Source organism: Carettochelys insculpta, chromosome 1 (assembly GCF_033958435.1).
Source record: "Carettochelys insculpta isolate YL-2023 chromosome 1, ASM3395843v1, whole genome shotgun sequence".
NCBI classification, from domain to species: Eukaryota; Metazoa; Chordata; order Testudines; family Carettochelyidae; genus Carettochelys; species Carettochelys insculpta.
In genome coordinates, this window is record NC_134137.1 from 69,687,110 (window position 1) to 69,701,727 (window position 14,618).

Consider the following 14,618-nt stretch of genomic DNA (forward strand, 5'->3'; position numbering starts at 1 on the left):
CAAATTATTTCAGTCCTTATATTTACTTTATGGAAGACTCAGGGCTGGGCATTTTTAGTGGGACATCCTCAATTCTGAAATACAGTCATACAGTCTCTTTTTTGGTCCTCAGAAAATAGATTTCCAGGCAAGGTACAGACTGCATGTGTATAACTAGGGCTTTGCTGCATTAGGGATTTGGAGTCATTGGAAAGGGTTGCAGTGGAGGGAAACCTGGGCTATAGCCTACTACAACCCATCCCAGGGCAGAAAATCTGGCAGCACCAGATCTAGAAACAGGGCTTTGCAGATGAAGGGCCTCATTTGAACACTCTGGTGAGAACCAACGCAGGATGAATGCAGGGTGGGCGTGCTCTCCAACCCCTTCCTCTAGGGTCTCCCATCTTTCTGGGGCAGAACCCAACTCCTACCCCTCTCTGAATGCTGCTCTGGAGCCTCTGTTTAGATTGGAGAAATCTGGGTCTTAACTTTCCTTTCATGTATATCAGTGTAAATCAGGAGGGACTCCACTGAAGGCAATGGAATTAAACCAGTATAAGAGTGTCAAGAGAATCTGGCTTCCTTTGTCTAAATGGATGTGGATGACATTCTTTAGGATGTATTTCTGTGGTGTGTGTTAATTGATTTGGGTATTGTGTGTTTTGCTGCCAGCTGATAGCATTCTGTTTTTAATTATTTCATACTAATTACATTTTAAAAGATCTAAGTGTGCCCAGATGCTTGGCCAATGAACACATGCTTTCTAAAAAAATTAAATATAATGTACAAAGCATAAAAGTATTAGCCACTTTTCTGGAAATCTTTATCTTTTGTGGTATAATGTACAATAGATCTTCCTTTATGACAATATATTTCAATAGTTTAGATGGTGCAGCAAATACATAATCCCTTTAGACAATTTCCTTTTATACTTACATTAAATTTCTTAGCTGAACATGACTGAATTCTCTCCTGTACAACCTGCTTTGTCTTCTTTGATGGTAGGAGACTTGTTCTTCATGTTCTCCCCATCACTATTAAATAGTAACTATCCGTGGTCATTCCATCACTAGGTTTAAATGATTACATATATGTTTGCATACTGGAAAATAATATTTTGTTGAGAACGCACACACAAACAGCTACCTACTCAGTTCCTATCAGATAAATCATATTTAAAATTAAAAATTGAATATACAAATATTTGAGACAATTCTACATTTTAATATGTAGCATTCATAACCAAATGAAAATATACTTTCTAGACCACTGTTTCTCAACCTTTTTTTAAAAAGTCACCCCCCTTTTTCAAAAAAAATAAAAAAGGTCCCCCAGTATCTACAATTTTCAAACACATAATTTTTTTCTGCCTTTGCAAAACATGTGTTTAAACAAATTAATCATAACTGGTTGGCTGGAAAAAATTGTCTATAGCCGCATCTACACGTGCCGGCTACTTCGAAGTAGCCGTGCCAACTTCGAAATAGCTCCCGCCACGTCTACACATAGCGGGAGCTATTTCGAAGTTGAAATGGATGTAAGGCGGTGAGACGTCAAAGTCACTATCCCCATCAGGAGATGGGAATAGAGCCCTACTTCGACGTTGAATGTCGAAGTAGGGCACGTGTAGCCGATCCGCATCCTGCAACATCGAAATAGTGGGGTCCGCCATGGTGGCCATCAGCTGAGGGGTTGAGAGACGCTCTCTCCAGCCCCTGAGCTCTATGGTCGCAGTGTGCAGCGGCCCCTTAAAGCTCCCCGCCCACTGCGTTCCTGTGCAGGAAGCTGAGAGTGCGTACAGGCAGCAGTACTGACACGTGGCCAGCCTGCATGCCTCCCTGCAGCCACAAGCCACCACCCCAGCTGTGATGGCCACCCGCCAGCCCCCGAAGCGCCCCCAGGGCACCCTCCCCAAGGGGAGCCAGGGCTCGCAGCCTGGCAGCCAGCCTGGGAAAAGGCAGTGGGGCTCCTCCTGGACAGAGGCTGAGATCCGGGACCTGCTGGGGCTCTGGGGCGAGGAGGAGGTGCTCCAGGTAATGGGGAGCAAAAGGTGGAACGTGGATGCATTCGCTCGGCTGGCCAAGGGCTTGGCTGACCGGGGTCACCCTGCCCACACTCCTGACCACGTCAGGAGTAAGGTGAAGTAGCTGCAGCAGGGTTACGCCCGGGCCCGGGATGCAGCCAGCCGATCTGGGGCCACCCCCACCACTTGCCCCTTTTACAGGGATCTCACATCCATCCTGGGCCCCCGGTACACCTCCTCCCTGCCGGCTACTCTTGACACCTCGGCCGACGAGCCCCAGCAGGCCCCGGAAGCAGAGTCCGCCCCGGAGGCAAGCCCCGCACACCAGGGCCCCCCCCAGGAGCCCACCTCTGGGATGCCGGAGGAGGAGGAGGGAGAATCCTCCTCCAGCGATGGGGGGCTCCACATTGCCATCCCATCCCAGAGCTCCAGCAGGGCACCCGGCCAGAGGGTGTCCCCCGACCATGGAAGCGGACCGTCAGGTATGTACCCCCCCCCCGGTGCACACCCCCGGGGTTAAGGGGCGGGGACAAGAGACATGACCAGGGCCCTCCACATGCCCAGATGACCATGGCCCCAAGGACAGCAGTGGCATGTCCCTCAGAAGAGTGCAGCAGCCCCTGCCCCCCAGCAGGTCAGTGCCATGCCCCATCCCTGGGGATGGGAGGAGTGGAACCTAGGGTCCCCTGGGGGGGAGAGGGTGGGACACCCATCATCATCATCAGCATCTCCTGGGGACGGGGATGGGGAACCAGCAGCAGATAGGTGGGGGGACAAGGGCCAAGTCTTGGGGCCCACACTAATGGCTGTCTCCACTCTTCTTCCCCCCCGTGTTCCTCAGCTGCACCATCAGAGGGCCCGGAGAGCACCGGCTAGGTCTCCATCGTCCTGGAGAGGCCACCTGGGCCATCGCTGCAGGCCAGCCCCTCGGTGGAGCACCAACCAGCCGCAGGACGGGGCCGACGGCGGAGCCAGCACCCGAGGACGGCAATGGACCCCCAGCTGCTCACGACCCTCCGGCGTCAGCAGGAGGTGTCGCAGCGGTGCCAGCAGGTGAAGGAGCGGTGGCTGGAGCTCCAGGAGCGAGCTCTGGCCTGGCTCCAGGAGGCATGGGGGGCCTTCATGCTCACATTCGAGTGCATAGCAGAATACCTGCCCCCCCCATGCCGTACCGCCTGCCGCTCTGCCTGCCCTGCCCGCTGCTCCACCTGCTCCTCTGACCACCACTCTGACCGCCGTCCCACCGCCGTCCGCCACCCGGGGGCCTTCCACTGAGGGGGACCTGGAGACTGCTGACACCCGCCAGCCATACCTGCCGGTTCGTCCGGGCCCCACCTAGCCTTGGCCAGGGCTCAGGCTGAGGCAAGGGTCGTGCCCGCCAAACCCAGGCGCCAGACAGTAGAGGGGTGCGGGGCCCAGGATGTGCCCCCCGCCCTTGTACATATCCCCCATCATATTTTTGTGTATATAGTTAGTGTTACACCCCTGTTCTTTTATATGGTACCTGCCCCACCCTCTAAATAGTTCCCCCTTATCGTTCTGCTCTCTCTCTATATATATATATTTGTAGCATTAATAATAAGAGAAATCACTGGTTTTTGGTTTCAAAAACAACAGGTCCATTCTTATTTGCAAGAAAAGTGTGGGTGTGTGTGCTCTTGGGTGCTCTGTGGTGTGGGCATGGGGGCAGGGAGTGTTGTGGAGGATGGTGGGGTGCAGTGGGGGACCTGCCAGCATTCACCCCATGGCCTGGTTGAAATGGACCCGCAGGGCCTCCTGGACCTGGATCCCCTCGGGGTCCACCTGGCGACTGGGGGCAGCGGGTGGTTGCACATAGGCCCTGCCAGCCTCCGCAGCCCAGCCCTGGAAGAATGTCTCCCCCTTGCTCTCAACCAGGTTGTGGAGTGCGCTGCATGCACCCACAACCTGGGGGATGTTGGTGGAGCCTGCATTCAATCGGGTGAGGAGGCACCTCCAGTGCCCTTTGAGGAGGCCAAAAGTGCGCTCAACCACCTGGCGTGCATAGTTCAAGGGTGTGTTGAAGCGCTCCTGACTGGCTGACAGATGGCCCGTGTAAGGGTGCATGAGCCAGGGCTGGAGGGGGTACGCTGCATCTGCGACGACACAGAGGGGCATGGTGGTGTCCCCCACAGGGATCTCCTGCTGGGGGATGTAGGTCCCCACCTCCAGCCGGCGGCACAGGCCTGAATTTCTGAACACCCGGGCATCGTGGGTGCTGCCAGTCCAGCCAACATAAATGTCCAGGAAGCAGCCCCGGCTGTCCACCAAGGCCTGGAGGACCACACAATGGTAGCCCTTCCTGTTCAGGAAGCGTCCTCCAATGTGCTCCGGGGCACAGATGGGGATATGGGTCCCATCCAGAGCCCCAAAGCAATTTGGGAAGCCCAGGCTGGCAAACCCCGCCATGGCAGCATCCGGGTGCCCAAGCAGCACGAGCCTGTGGAGGAGCAGGGCATTGATGGTGCGGACAACCTGCAGGGGAAGGACATGGGAGAGCACCAGTGAGGGGTGTGCAGGATGTGTCTGGCCCTCCACCCCAGGGCTCCCTCACCCCCAGGGCTCCCTCCACCCCAGGGCTCCCTCCCCCAGGGCTGCCCTCCCCCCCAGGCCTCCCACCGGGTCCTCTTACCTCCATGACGACAGCCCGACGGTGGCCTTGCCCATGCCAAACTGCTGCCCCACGGATCTGTAGCTGTCTGGAGTGGCCAGCTTCCTGACAGCGATGCCGACCCGTTTCTCGACCGTGAAGGCACGCCACATGGAGGTGTCCTGGTGCCTCAGTGCTGGGGTGAGCCACTGGCAGAGCTCCAGGAACGTGTGCCAGCTCATGCGAAAGTTCTGGAGCCAGCGCTCATTGTCCCATTTGCCGAGCACCACCCGCTCCCACCAGTCGGTGCTCGTGGGGTAGCTCCACAGCTGGCGGCAGGGGTGGGGGTCGGAGGGCAGCAAGGTCTGGAGCTGCTTCCTCCTCTCCTGGAGGCAGCTCCTCTTCTGCAAATAAAAGGTGGTCAGCTACCTCCTGCATAGCATTGAGCAGGACAAGCACTGCTCCTGCAGGGGCGGCTGTGTGGACCTCTGGCTGCTGCTGCCGCTGCTGGGGTCCATACTGCTTCGACAGGTGTGCGTGCCTGTGGCTCTGCAGACCGCGTGCTGTGCAGGCTGAGTGTGTCTGGGAGGGGCCCTTTAAGGGAGCGGCTAGCTGTTGCCCCGGAAGTGCTAGTCCACCCTGTGACCCTGTCTGCAGCTGTTCCTGGCACCCTTATTTCAATGTGGGCCACTTTGGTGTGTAGATGCTCCCCTGCAGCACCTACTTTGCTGTTGTGCTGCCCAACGTCGACATTGAATGTCGACGGCACCAGCCCTGAAGAACGTGTAGATGTTATTCATCGAAATAGCTTATTTCGATGTCGCTACATCGAAATAAGCTATTTCAATGTAGCATACACGTGTAGACGTAGTTTATAGGTAATAAACTTGCCATCATAATTTACCTGCGAGAGGTAGCAGGATCATTGCCTGCATTTTTTTCTTTAAGCATGGCTTGCTGGTCTAGGGGTATGATTTTTCACTTTGGGTGCAAAAGATCCCGCATTCAAGTCCCTGACAAGCCCTACTTCTAGGGGGAGGGGTAGCTCAGTGGGCTGAGCATTGCCCAGCTCACCCTACCATTGTGAGCTCAATCCTTGAGGAGGACATCTAGGGATTGAGGCAAATAGCTGTCCGGGATAGTGCTTTGTGCTGCCAAGAGGGCAGGGGACTGGGCTAGATAACTTCCTGAGGTCCCTTCCAGTTCTAGGAGATCTGTATCTCCAATTACATTTTTAATACTTTTTTAATGATAGTGCAAAAAGGATAAATTAAAAAAAATTAGATGAATGCAGAATAAGTCAATTTTTACTCATAAAAAAACCACTGCATTAACGTACCCTCACGAAGAGCTCTGTGTACCCCCACGTACCTCTGGCTGGCAACCACAGATCTAGACACCCATAATAAAAATGCCTTCTCTATTCCAAAAGCTAGATTATAGCTATAGGCCCTGCTCTGAGCAAAGTGTGCGTGTGTGTGTGTGTAAGTGCACCATCCTTGGATTAGCTTTGTGAGGCATTGTGATCTCTGACCTCCTTCCTCCTTGCCCAGAGAGGGTACTCATTTTTTGGCTGTTTTATACCTGCAGCAAATTACAGCACCTCCACATTACCCCACTTTCTCTGGTCAGCAAGTTGATAGGATAGGAGTTTCATCTGCTCTGGGACAGTTGTAAACAGGTGCATAAGCCCATTTGTTCCATATCATGAAAGAAAGCATCTTGGGTTTAAAGTCCATCCTGGATAACAATGAAGGTGAACAAAGAAATAAAAAAGTAACAAAATAAAAAGATGATAGTAATGATTGCAAATAAGCAGTTAGAAAATGCACACACATTTGATAAAGGAAGCTAAAGCTATCTGTGACAAATCTGTGGCCAATAGAATAATATTAATGGCAAATTAGTTCTTAACTCTACTGGTAATAAGAAAGAACTATTTAAATGTATCAGGAACAATCACAATCATAGCCAGGATATTGATCCAGTACTAGAAAAAAATGGTAAAATCATAAATAATGATGTTGAAAAACAGAAATATTCGATAAATCTTTGCATTCTGTATTAACCATGAGGACGTATTCATATCTTACTGTGATTATAAAGTACTTTTTAATCCATCAGTGAATGGGAGGATATTAAGCAGCAACTATTAAAGATAAATGTTTTTAAATAGACATCTATCAGGGATAGTGTAGGCAGTGCTTGGTCCTGCTGTGAGGGCAAGGGGACTGCACTCAATGATGTCTCAAGGTCCCTTCCAGTCTTGTGTGCTCTGATTCTATGAAGCTTGTACCCAAAAGTGTTAAAAATATTGGCCAAGTACTTCCATCATTATCATCAATAACCATGGGCTCAGTTCCCGCTGGTGTCTGATGCCTCTTTCACTATTCCTTTCCATGCCGAGTAGTTTGCTGAACCATTAATGTTGATTTTTAACAAATCTTGGAATTTTGGGGCAGTTTTGAAGTAAGAAGAAGAAGAAGAAGGAGAAGAAGAAGAAGAAGAGGAAGAAGCTAAAGTTATGCCTATATTTAAAAATTAAAATGAGTTAACTAAAGAAATACAGGTTGTTAGTCTGACATCAATCTGTACAGAAATCATGGCAAGGCTGATACAAGATACAATTAGAAAAAAAAAATTAAAAGGTAGTAGCATTCATAACATCAATGAACATGGATTTTCTCTAGTTTGGTACAATCTTTTTTTAAATGACACAATACCAGTCTCCCTTCTTACCAAGATTCATTGGGCTTTACAGGAGTCACGTGATTGTGATTGCATCATGGAAAATGTAGTCCAGTCACAGAGGCTGGCCCATAGGGAAGAAAAGAGGTCCAGGCACCTGAACTATGGTTCCCAAGATGAAATATTGACATAATATCAAGATGAAATTTGATGTTGAATTATCGCATAAAAAAACACATCTGGTGATTTAATCAAACTAAAGCATTTCTGTTTGGGGATACTGAAAAATATTTTGGAATTTTTGTTTGTAAAAAATTGTATTAATTTTTGTGACTAATTTAAGACAAAACACAAATGCTGAAATATCAGAATTTCCTACATGAGAGAAATAACAGTTTTCACTCAGGTCTACTTAGAATCTTTTTTATGCCCAAAGACCTGGTAGCCTGGTTAGGAGCCTGGTTATTTTTATTTCCTCATACTTCATTTCAAAGCTAACTGCTTTATCCGCTAGCTCAGTGGTGGCCAACAGGCAGCTTTCAAACTGCACCTCACTCTAGGATCTGCCACATGCATCTCTTTCAAAACTGCAGCCGGTCTGCTTGATGCAGCTCCCAAAGCCACTAAAAAAAAAAAAAATCCTCTACTTACAGAAGGAGGCTGAATTTGGGAGGAGGAGTGGAAAAAGGAACTTGCCTCATCATGCACAACTGGGCTTCTGGTGCACGTCAGGCCTCCCCGCATCAGGATCTGGTCTCCTGGCGTGTGCCAGCTTCAGCCCCCGATTCAGGGAGTTGGGCTCCTCATGTGTTTCAGTACCCATTGTGGCTATTTCTCACCCCTGTCCAGCTTCCTCTCTGCCTGCCTGTGGTGGGGCCTCTTCTGAGGATTTTCACTTTACCCTTAGGCCTCCGTTGCCTAGTCTATGTCATTGCAGTTATTCCCAGCAACCTGGTCAGGCCTCCTCAGCCTAGTCAGTATTCACAGGCCCAGCAGCCTAGTCAATAATAGGAAGCCCAGCAGCCTAGTCAGGTCTCAGTGGCCTGGTTGACCTTGGCAGGTCAGTGGTCCCCCTTCCTTGGGGTCACAGAGGTGAGGTAGGGGACCAAGCTCTCTCCACCAGGCTCCAGCCCAGGACCTTGTTGGTGGTGCGTGTGTCTCCCCAACCACCAGCTCAGCGGGGATTTCCACTGCAACAGGCTGAGCTCTTGGGATACCTCCTGGTTCCCCACCCTGGGCTACTTCCTACCCTGTTCCAGATGTGATGTGCTGTCCTGGTTCTTGCTGCATATTTTTGAGCTGCTGCTGTTACTGCTGCCATTGCACTTACTGCTGCTGCTGCTGCTCTTCAGGCAGTTGCAGCTCCACCTGCAGCAGGTGGTGTTCCCAAACTGTAACAGGAGCTTCTTCTCCCCTGGTGGCCAGCCCCAGCTGACTGGTCTCCTTGGCCTTTATACCAGGGCTGCAGTTAGAGAATGCCCTGCAGGGATGCAGAAGAGGGGCCTTTTCCACCCAGCAAGACTGTTCCCACCCCCCTGGCTAGTGCAGGGTTGGTACACCCCATCAAACACCCACCCACTTGAGAGAGGTTCCCCAGGTTGCTCCTCCTCCCCTTAATCAAGGGTAAAGTGGTAAAAGAAGTCAGTGTTTGCATGCCTGGTTGGTACAGCACTTGAAATGAGTATGGCTGCAGGGACAAATACCAGTGTATAATCCACGCATTCGAGTCCTTCATTGTTTGCAGCCATTTGAGTGGGGCATGGTCCATCACCAGCATAAAAGTGTTTCCCCACAAATAATAGCAAAGGGCCTCAATTGCCCGTTTCACTGCCAATGCCTCATGTTCTATTGTGGAGTACTTGGTTTTCCCATGGGAACAGCTTATGGGTCAGGTAGAGGATAGGGTGCTTCTCTCCATCTACCTTCTGGAACAATGCCCCCAAACCCGCTTCTGAGGCATCAGTCTGCAACACAAACGGGCTTGTGAAGTCAGGCTGGGGGAGGACAGGCTTGTGGATAAGTTGGTCCCAGAGAGTCCTAAATGCCATTTCACATTTCCCGGGCCACATCACCTTTAGAGGCTGCTGGCTTCTGGTCATGTCAGTCAACGGGGTGACTATGGTGGAAAAGTTAGGGGTAAACCTGTGATAATATGCCTCTCAGTCCCAGGAATGGCCACACCTGGAGCTTAGTGGTGGGTGTGGGGTAGTCCCAGAGGGTCTGCACTTTATCAATCACTGGGTATACCTGTCCTTTCAGTAACGTGTATACCGGGTACATTATCTCTTCTTGGCCCAGGTGGCACTTGATGGGATTCACTGTCGATCCAACCTATGGCCTGTAGCACCTTCTCCAAATGGCATAGGTGTTCTTCACATCTTGCACTGTATACAATGATGTTGTCAATGTAGGCCACTGCATACCCATCACGTGGGCCTGGAACTTGGTTCACATGGCACTGAAAAGTAGTTGCCATGCCATGAAGTCTAAAAGGCAACATTGTGAATTGGTAAAGTATGAACAGAGTAGGGAATGCAGTCTTCTCCTTTGCCGGGGGGCCAAAGGGATCCGCAAGTATCACTGTGAGAGATCTAGGCTACGTCTACACGTGCAGCCAACATCGAAATAATCTATTTCAATGAATAACGTCTACACGTCCTCCAGGGCCGGCAACGTCGATGTTCAACTTCGACGTTGCTCAGCCCAACATCGAAATAGGCGCAGCGAGGGAACGTCTACACGTCAAAGTAGCACACATCGAAATAGGGATGCCAGGCACAGCTGCAGACAGGGTCACAGGGCGGACTCAACAGCCAGCCGCTCCCTTAAAGGGCCCCTCCCAGACACAGTTGCACTAAACAACACAAGATCCACAGAGCTGACAACTGGTTGCAGACCCTGTGCCTGCAGCATAGATCCCCAGCTGCCGCAGAAGCAGCCAGAAGCCCTGGGCTAAGGGCTGCTGCCCACGGTGACCATAGAGCCCCGCAGGGGCTGGAGAGAGAGCATCTCTCAACCCCCCAGCTGATGGCCGCCATGGAGGACCCAGCAATTTCTACGTTGCGGGACGCGGATCGTCTACACGTGCCCCACTTCGACGTTGAACATCGAAGTAGGGCGCTATTCCTATCTCCTCATGAGGTTAGCGACTTCGACGTCTCGCTGCCTAACGTCGAAGTTGGTGCAGCTACTTCGAAGTAGCGTGCACGTGTAGACGCATTTCTAGTGTCAAGATGAACTCAGTGTGCCCCAGATGCTCTAACAGTTCATCCACCCAGGGCCTGTGGTATGTGTCAAACCTCGAGATGGCATTCACTTTCCAGAAATTGATGCAGAATCTCACTTTTCCATTTAGTTTAAGGACTAATACAATGGGGCTGCACCAGCTCCTAACTAACGATGTCCCATATCTTGATTTGTAGGGGGTGATGAACGCCTCTCACCTTTTGGCCCAGGGTGGTAGTGATGTGGTGGCTGGCTAATCTGGTCCTCCCTGGGTTATCTGACAAGACCTGAGGAACTGGGAAATCAATTCTTTCAGCTGTTTCTGCTGTTCCAACCCCAAGTCTGGTCCCAGGCCAACCAACTGGGGTTCCTGTGTCTCCCTGGCATGTGGCCCCAGTTCTGGCTCTGGGAAGCAAAAGGCCATCATCATGGCCTTCTGTTCCTTCCATGCCTTTAGAAGGTTCATGTGGTAGATGTAGATTTCTTTATGTCTCCCTGGGGCTATGTCTACACTAGCCAAAAACTTTGAAATGGCCATGCAAATTTTGAAGTTTACTACTGAAGCACTGAAATACATATTCAGCACCTCATTAGCATGCGGGCGACCGCGGCACTTTGAAATTGATGCAGCTCACTGCCACGTGGCTCATCCAGACGGGGCTCCTTTTCAAAAGGACCCCGGCTACTTCGAAGTCCCCTTATTCCCATCTGTTCATAGGAATAAGGAGACTTCGAACTACTCTGCTGGTGATAAAGGAATACTAAAGGCATTTTGAGATGCTGAAAACCACTGAAATCAGGGAAGTTTATTACAACTTGTAAAGACTACTGGCTTCCACCTTGGTCCTTTTCTTCTCATTTTAATCAAAATGCTCAAGCAAACAAAATTTAGAAGCAGCTCTGCTCTTTGATTCCTACACTCTTTTGTTGGCTGTCATCATACCTTTAAGTGAAGGAGAGTTGGACATGGCTTATATTGGACAGTGGACAATGTAAAGTTAACACCCAAGGTGTCTACTACTTTGCATAGCCGTGTACACTTGTGACAAATGTGCATAAACTGTTACCAAATCAGAATGATAATATGGTGGCCACCACCTTCACTGACTTATGCAGGATAGACCCAGGTACCCTGAACTAAAGGAATGAGTCTCTATAATGGTGGTCTCCAAACTTGTTTGGAGACACCCTTCTGTTACACGTTCCACACCTTCTGGAGCTATGGGCATCAGCAGAGGGAACTGGGATCACAACTAGAGCCACAGACAGGGCTGGGAACCAGAATCAGACTTGGTTCTGAGAGCCACTGCTGGGAACATGGGTACAGTCAGGGCTGGGAGTGGGGCTGGGGGAAGAAAGGGGCTGGAGGATAGCTTTTCCCTATCTGCTATGGAGGGAGGGACAGTCCTGTGTCCCACCTTGTCCTCCCAGATGTTCCATGTTCCTTCAGAGACTGCACCTCACAGATTTTGGACTGCTGCTCTATAACTTGAGGTGAAGAGCCAGGCTTTCTGTAAAGGGGCTGTAACAAACCTTGGTTCTCTTTGGACTGGACAGAGGCAGAGACATATAACATGTGTGTAATGGTTGGGTTATTATTGCACCCGGTACGTAACCCACTGTGAAAAATCAGGCTTTCAAGATATTCTGTAGCATTAGAACACCTCTCCCAGTCCCCCTACAATCCTTTGCACTGTTCTTGCTGATTCATGAGGACTGGGCTACACTTGGAAATTACAATGGCATAGCTACCTCTCTCAGGGCTGTGGATTTTTATGCCCTCAGACAGCTGTAGCTGTGTCAACCTACTCTCCACTGTAGACTGTGGTAGGTCAATGGAAACATTTTTCCATTGACTTATCTACCATCTCTAAGGGAAGTGGTTTGCCTGTGCTATTGGGAGAACCCCTCCTGCCAGCATTGACATTCATCTGTAGGGTAACACAGCTGCAGCTGTAGTGGTTTAGAAATACCCTGTGTGTTAGTGGTTTCAAGTCGTCAATCTGTCCTCTGGCTCTGTGCTGAACAGTGAGTTGCTGTGCTGAGATATAAATTCAAGGTCTTCCCACTGGCATAGTATACCTACTTAAACTCACTGTACGGTTTCAACAGGACTCATGTTGTTTTCTAGTTCAGTAATAAGGTATCCACTGTTTGCCTTATTGAAAAGGGAATACTCATCCAATTGCTAGATGAGGTAGGAGATGGAAGATTGAAGACTAACAATATTTCTGTCAAAGAAGTCACATTTTCTATAAAGAGACCTCCCTGTCCACACACCCTCTAAGATGTTAAAATAATTTACATGTTACATATTTCATTTGTAGGACTGTCCCCTAACGTTTAGTACAACCCATATACAACTGTGACAGGTGGATATGTAATTCAAAAAGCAGGGGTGGTTTTGAGACCTAACATTACTGACTTCACATTTTTTTCAGTTTTCTTTTGACACAGATGGTGCTTTATTTTTCCCCTTCAAAGCTTTACCTCTGGATGCTATTTTTATTTATTTTCTACAAGTACATCTTCAGGCAATAGCGACTGGGGGGGCAAATCCTTTATTTTACACTTTCAAAACTGATCCACTATGAGTTATTCACTTTGCTTTCTGATGTGCCAGTCAATGGTTTCATGTTTGCAGCTGCGTGAGGAGCTAACACAGATACAGAAAAAGGAGCTTGTTGACTAGCAGCATCAGAGTGGGCGTTAGTAAGGGGGGAAAAAGGGACCTCTTTGTTGCTGATAGTTTCCTAATGAAGGTGGGTGAACTAAGAACTGTGTAATAACATGAGCTTGGCCACCTAGCCATAGTGGTGGATTTGGATTGAAAGCTTATTTAAAATATGGTGAGGAACTTTTCAGGCCTTCTGAGTTATTTCTCATTTGCTACAGTTCTCAGGGAAAAAAAAACATAAAGTGAAGGAATATAAATCAATGAATGTTTAAATTTAATTCTCAGAAGAGTACTTAAACTTGCCCAGAATATAACTAAACCATCAGGCTGTTAGAAAGATGCTAGGCTTTTTTTCTTTTTTCTTTTCCCAGTAAAAAGTAGATCATTTGTCAAAGCCTTCAGAACTATCAATTTAAGAGGATGTTTGTCTTTTTCATTTTTTTTCCTAAGGAAATTCATCTCAAACCTGCAAACAAGTAGAAGTGAAAGAGCAAACATTAGGTAATAAGCAAGTGAGGGGATAACTGCCAAATTGATCCATAGCTGCTCCATTCAGCAAAGCAACTTATCAGGTCTTCATGTAGTGAAGAGGCCTGCAGAAACATTTCTGAAACTTACAGCAAAGTCTTGTAATCAAAATAAATGTGCTCATTTTTTTCTTTAGCAAGTGAAAGGAGGGGGTGGAGAAGCTTAGTTTACTAGAAGAGTGTGCTAAAGAGATGCTGAAGAATTCTCAGCCTGCCTGTTTGCAGAGAAATGTAACCTTCCTAAATCCTGTCTCCAGGATGAAGTTGACAGGAAAATCTGTGGAAAATTTAAGATTTTGTCTAGGGAGTTGCAACAGTTCAGCAGAACATAATAGTTTTCTATATGAATTTACAGAACAGCAGCCAACATAGATAGATAAATTGCTACAAGTCCTGGAAGCTCAGTTATTCGGAATGTCTGAGGTGTAAGAGAATTACAAGTGAGACAAGCACAGATGTTGGTCTTTAAGTGACTTTAGCAGACAAGAATTGCTTATGTCCAGTATTGAACAATTGAGAGGCCACTTAGGTCCCAATTCAACAACTTATTCCCTGTGGCTGGACCCATATGAGCCCCATTGATTTCAGAGACACTTACTTAAATAGTATCAGAGGGGTAGCCATGTTAGTCTTTATCCACAAAAACAACGAGAAGTCCTGTGGCACTTTATAGACTAAGAGACTTTTTTGGAGCAAAGACCATCTTCATCAGACGCATGACTGAAGTATGGGGAAAATCAAAACAGTTACGATGGTTTCAAATTGAAAGTCTTTCAGTTTGGTGTTAGCCACTACACTGAATATAAAACATGTTTTTTTTTGTACATTTGCAATCCAAATTAATGATAGAAGCAATCATACCAGCTACTATTGTATAGAACAGCCCAAACT